We start from the raw sequence: 6508 nt of genomic DNA, 5'->3' as shown, positions 1-6508 counted from the left end.
AATACACTGACTAACCTGAATTGTGCATGTGCTGAAATTTGGTTTCTCTAAAACAAATGAGTTATGGGCATACTGAAATTTATATGTACGCTGGTAGAAGTAACACGTCTGATGCATCTGAAATTTCATATATGCACCAATAAAGAACAAATCCAATATCAGTACCTTCTGAAAACAAACGTTATTATTAAAAGGAACCAGACTATATGAAAATATATCGGTGCCAATTAAGCCTTAGTTTTGACCTTGTTATTTGCATTATCAAGAACCTCGGCAACGGCTGCAAAAATTGACAAAGCTAACACTAAATATAAATATATGAAGAGAAAGTATTGTATGGTACAAAGCTAGTATATATGCAAGCTAATGGGCTATGATCGGGCTAGACATGATTGAATTTACACACACAAAAAAAGAAGAAACATATATAATTTCCTTGGCTGATTCTAAAAGTGCTAGTAGTATTTACACAATGATTCAAGCCAAACCTTGTAAAGATTATGAAAATAGTAGACAGCCCGATACATTAGTAGAGTCTGGTATCAAGGGGAAAATTCATGCCCAAAATTTTAAGCACAGATAGGCCAGGCCACCTCTTATGTGGCATAGACACATCTTGATGTTAAGCACTAACAGTTACACATCTCAGAGCCATTTGTTTTACTAAAGCTTACATGACAAAGAAGCTAGGAAGAGAATCGACCCATGATAATTAAGTACGTAGATGACAACTATTAATAAACCTGCATCAACAGAAATAGAATCCATAATATGTATAAACTCTTTCTAATAACTGCATTTAACAGAGACCGGGAAGCAATGTATGCACGAATTTATGAACCAAATAAGTCAGTTTCTTCAAATGGAGTTCTTTTCTAAGATTTGAAAAATCACATCCGAGGCCTACTTGCGGCAAGTAGCGCCTGAATACAGGAACTTTGGACCGATCCGCAGCCAATTCCGCCCAGCTATATTATACACACACAAAATCACAACTCTCTCATTTCATCACCAATAAGAGTCCATCAAAGTAAAAAGGGGAACACTGTAGCATGCCCTTGGGTGGGCATAATAAAATAAACAGAGCAAAAGGGTATGATATGTATATATAATTATCATAAGAAGAAAGAACAATTTCTTCAATACAAATGTTCATGAGGGAAAGAATACCTTACCGCCAAGTAACTTATACATTGATGTAATGGCTAAGCGTAACAGTTTGAGCGTCAAACGGCAGATATTTCCTTCGAAATGGGCAACTAAACTACAGGGAGTTTCTTTGCGTATTTTGCTTTCTATAGGCATCTTCTTTAATTAGCAAGCATGCAAAACTTCGAACTGTCAAAGTTTCTGAGTTCGTTTCTAAAAAATTAAAGAGGGGCCTACTTATCCTGTCGAATTAAAATTGAACACACAGTGTTCAGGCTCACTACAAGTCAGAAATATTTTCCTATCCTTTACATAAAGGTAGAAGTCTAGAAAGTGTTGTCATTGGGTACATTATGTAGTAAAAGTTACAAATTTAAAAATCAGTAACATCTCATATTTTCATGAAAGTAAATACATTTCATTGGAACCGAACCAGCTTTTATTTTCGTGGATCTGACATTGAATTTGAAAATTAGGCAATAGACGCATGTGTGGACACCAAAGCATCCGCCTATTTAGGACAAATGAATTCCATGTAAAACAGTATATCAAGGAACCAATTAGCCAGATATATAACCAAGTCTGGCATTTGAAAGAAAAGCTAGCTTCTCCCTTATGTTCAGTCGACCGACAAAAGACATACTAAGAAGATTGGGAAACTTGCAGATCTCACATAAAATAGCTAGAAGTTTCAAATGTAATTACATGGGCATTCCAATGGTACCTGCGCACTCTGGATTAAATCACCTATATCCAATACCATAAGGGGGCCAAAGATTTGTGGCAATAAACGAAGACGAGGTGCAGTGCTAAGCTTGGTCAGGAAAACATTGCAAAAAATCTGGTATGCTGCCAAGAAAATAATTTCATGAGGCAAACACATGTAGCAGATGGTTAATAAGGAGATGCAAGTAATAACAAAAACTAACGCCATGGTAACATACCTCATTTTCTCAAATATCCAGGTCAATCAACTCAGAGACTATATGTTTCAAGGTAAACCTGAGCACTTATCTCAGCACCTCATTGGCCTGCAAGAGAAATATTCTCCACAAACAGGAAGATTACCTAGAGGAATTTGTGTGATAAATTCGTATAGATCACAAGAGAAATATACATGATAAATTACTAATGGATAAGTGTCAAATAAACATGCTATAAACAATCAGGATAGACGCTACCCTTGCCTCAACAATGGCATGGATATATTGAGCTATCAACAAAGATAGCGAAACAGAGGAACATGAAGGGCATAGGTGACCCAATCTGAAATGTCTTAGTACGGCATTCACAAGGACACATTATCAATTTTACCATAATTCAGTTATTCTAACCATTATTGCGAGAAGAAATTTGTTCTAAATTGTTATACATTTAAAAGTGACACAAATTATTTATTCCAAATTCAGTTTTATCATAATGCTATCACCTTGCAATTAATTACCACTAAGTATACATTCAAAGCGACAAAATTTAACATGAGGGTCAATAATAGAAACACATTTGTCGTAGAACACATTTAAAGAAGAATTTGGCTTAGAACACATCTAAAGAAGCATTTGGCTTAGAACACGAGTAGCATAACAACAGATTAAGCAAAGCATGGGATGCATTATGCAACATCATGCATCTACAGACCTGATAATAAACCTCAAAAGGAAAACAAAAACACTAATTAAAGTTAATGTTTGAGTAGTTACGGCTCGAGTAGCAAATTTATCAGCTATGTTCTTACGTTGGGAATACTTGGCGAGCAGGACAATAGTATGTTGACAGTATTTGGTCGAATAATCATATGCTGAAAGTAAAAACAGTTCATCAGTGAACTAACGTTACCTCTCATTGTCCGTCGGCCGGAGTCGTGCTCATGTACGATGTGCCTGCAGCGACCCATGCTCTTTCTTGTCGACACTTTATAGTGGTGCCACCTTAATAAATGGCTGACTGGCCTAAGTTAATAAAACAAAAGCAAATTATTCAGTTGCAAAGAAATCACAGTAGTAACACCAGTAGATTGCATATATCTATGTGGTTTGGTTGTGCAATGTGTTGGCTGATTTGCAAATTGAATTTAAAACAGTACAACAGACAGGGTATCTAATATATAGGTTGCAACCTCACAAACGCCTCTTACAGAGAGAATGTGATAATAATATTATAATGTTTCAGATCATACAACCACTTCTTGCACACCCTTGCCCTATCTCTATGCATATAGCTACTTTTGAAATGCATAAGAAGCTAAAACAATATATAAGGGAATCATACATAAAAGAAGCCATCAAATGAATGCGGCTCTTCTACAGTGAAGAAAATCTTTGAGAGCATTGTAGAATAGGTAACTGCTATAAGCATAAGGGGAAAATACAAACAGTATTCAAGGTTTAAACTATCAGTTTCTGACCACCATCTGACATTATTTGGTTGCATATATCTTAACTACCAAAACCAGAAGGGAGCAAAATATTCTCATCATTACAAAACAGTTTCAAGTGAACCATGTTCGGTTACCCTAGATAGAAGATTGGAAGCGTGAAGCCGATGTGCATCATTAGAAAAGGTTATGTAACATATCCATGAGAATATATTCATCATTTTTCAATAAGTCAACTATAAACGATAATAAGGCAATAAGTCAACTATAAATGATAAATTACAAAGCCTAGTTTTGCTTGACATTGAAAGGAACAACAGCAGACAAATTGGATAAAGTAGATCGAATTCATCATATGGATCCGATAAAAGAAAAAGGTGTTGGCTACTACATCACAGTTGGATCAGCTGTTGAAAACAGTACAAATAAGGGGAATCGTTCAGGGGCTCTAGATTTGCACACTGCTCTACCAAGGGATTGGAATGAACATTGATCTGTATTTTCGTTTGTTGTTTGTTTCATGTATTCTGCCCTCGTTTCTACCTTTCAATTGAGATGCAAGTATTCTGCATTCTTCTCGAGAAAAAAAAGGATGATACAAAATCTAAAGCAATAAAGTAGGATAGAAGGAAAGGAAGACAATGCTAACATTGATAAATAAATTGCTCTTATGTTTCTTCAGAAATTCCAAAAGTACTCTAGTCCAATAGCCTATATAACTGACCAGACCAAGATTTGAGAGAGCAAGCTCTGATGCCTCCACTTTACATTCCTTCTTAGCAAGTCCATAAGCTGTCATAATAAAGAAAATTCAATTATGAATAAAATAGTAAAGAAACAGCTTTAATCCATTAAAAAACTGAAAAGCGGCGTCGTTTAGGCAGCGTTCATTAGTCCACAAAAAATGCAGAACAACAAAATATATTTGTTTGATGCAAATTGCGTATGTTTTCATTAACACAAAACACAAATGCGCCTAAAAATGTAGCTACTCCTAGCATCGATTCAGATTGATAATCAAAACTCAAAAGTCATACAAATTCTCATAAACTAAAGAAAATTTGTGTCTATCAGTTTTAGCTGTACTCAAAGCAACAAACCTGTAAAGAAAAATCAGCAAACTCCTGAAGCTCCATCCCACAAATTTATTATGACAAGCTTCTCGTGACATCGGCATAATCTTTGTCGGTCAGGCAACAACACATGTAAAACTAAAAAACCAGCAAGAAAATTAGCTATGCCCTCTAAATACAGAATATATAATACCAGTAAGATATGAATATTTTCCTTTAATGCCAGTGAAGTACATGAAATTGACATTCACAAAAACAAGAAAGTAAAAGAAAAAAACATTCATTGCTTGAAGTTCATGACAATAGCATAACCTGCAATTAATATGAACCAAGGAATCCATATTGAAACACATATAAATTATCAATAAGAATGCATCTATGAGAACACACAACTTACAAATCCAAGTTGAGGTGTTAGTATTCTTCCCTGAACGGTCTTTGTTCTTATGCATTTACACAAATGGCTTATGCACACACCTACAACCTCGCAATGGGTGAGGAAAAAAGGTATAGTAAAATTAGGAAGAGATGTTGAATGAAGGGCGTGGGGAGCCAAGGCAAGGATGACTCAAATACCTAAATGTGGTGCGACGATGGCAAATACATCATCCCAAACGTGTTGCTGAGACACCTGGGATGGAAAATCCACGTCTGCAACATGACTTCACACCTTTCTCGACAACTTCACCCCATCGACTTTGCTCCGGGCAGTAACCTGTTGAGGCACCTACTCATGGGAATTAGGTAAATATATTTGGTCTATGAATTACAAGGTACCATTAGCTATAGCATGGTGAAACAAAATTTAATCTACCATGGAATAACATGAAAAACTTTGAATAAAAGCTATTAAAATACTGTTTTTGCAAAAACAGACCAGAAACTTGTTTTCATCGCTGCAGCTAAACCATTGAACCAAATTGAGTGAATAACCACTCAAAACGATCGCAGGAACGAGACCTACAAAACATTCTATATAAGCTTCCTCTGATTCGTCCAATTGGGTACTCGAAACTGACGATCTCTGAACCTGTATGTCTAGAAACGGGAATATAGAAACATATTTCCTCTAGTTTTCACTTGATATTCCTAATCCCCTGCCATAATAACCTAGAAACAACCATTTACAATTTACAGAACCTAATAGGATCATGGAGGGTGGGAAACTTACCCTTGGATCTGGATCAAGAGGAATCATACAGTAAAGGTGGGGATCTTCTCTTCTTCCTTCTCCTCCTCTTGCTCCTCTTCTTGCCACCTCTTCTTCTTCCTCCAGTATCTAAATCAGAAATCCTTTTTATTGTGGGAAAGGATGAGCTAGGGCATGGCAGGGAGTAAAGGGAGAGAGAGCAGCAGGTTCTTCTCCATGTTGGTCTCCGCCTCCTCAACGATTCCACCATGCTTTCCTTCTCCCCTGCCCTAGCCATGGAGGAAACCATCAAATGGTATGTGTCTTGAGAAGATTGGGGGAGAGAGAGGAACGTGGGGATTGGGGAGAGAAAAGGATGCAGCCCCAGGGATTGGGGGGAGTGGAGAGATGCGGCTAGGGTTTTCACTATGGGGTGTCCTTTTTATATGATGTGGTGAAAAAAATGAACGGCCGAGATGCACTCAATGAATCCAATCCGATGGCCAGAATCTCAAATCGCTGTGAAGCCCCCTATGGGGGGCATCGTTTATACCTTTAGATACACGTTGCTTATCCAATCAATGGATATACTCCAATGGTTTAAACGAATCAGGCTAGCCAACGGCAGTCGGCCACGTTGCCCATGTACGTGTACATGCTGCGTTGCAGATGAGTGGCCCAAATATCAATACACACCGATCACCACTTCTAGCAGTGGGTTCTTCTCTTAGTCTTTTCCCTACAAATGTTGTGCCATATATGTTATATCAGGTCATCCAAAGA

General features: G+C 37.1%; 1 long non-coding RNA gene across 2 annotated transcripts; it reads right to left on the bottom strand.

Annotated features, from left to right (window-relative positions):
* Positions 1-284: 284 nt before the first annotated feature.
* LOC124688828 lies at positions 285-6279 on the bottom strand. 2 transcript variants are annotated; one of them, XR_006998632.1, is made up of 8 exons: positions 5768-6279; positions 5173-5311; positions 4994-5080; positions 4624-4734; positions 4173-4315; positions 2986-3098; positions 2094-2180; positions 285-1998 (listed from the first exon to the last, which is right to left on the bottom strand). It is a non-coding gene; the product is annotated as an uncharacterized LOC124688828 (long non-coding RNA). The 2 variants fall into 2 exon arrangements; XR_006998633.1 differs by having other exon boundaries at positions 4248-4315.
* Positions 6280-6508: the final 229 nt, after the last annotated feature.

The sequence above is a fragment of the Lolium rigidum genome, chromosome 2 (genome assembly GCF_022539505.1).
Source record: "Lolium rigidum isolate FL_2022 chromosome 2, APGP_CSIRO_Lrig_0.1, whole genome shotgun sequence".
NCBI classification, from domain to species: domain Eukaryota; kingdom Viridiplantae; phylum Streptophyta; class Magnoliopsida; order Poales; family Poaceae; genus Lolium; species Lolium rigidum.
Note: the sequence above shows the minus strand (reverse complement) of the source record. Positions and strands in the feature narration are given on the sequence as shown.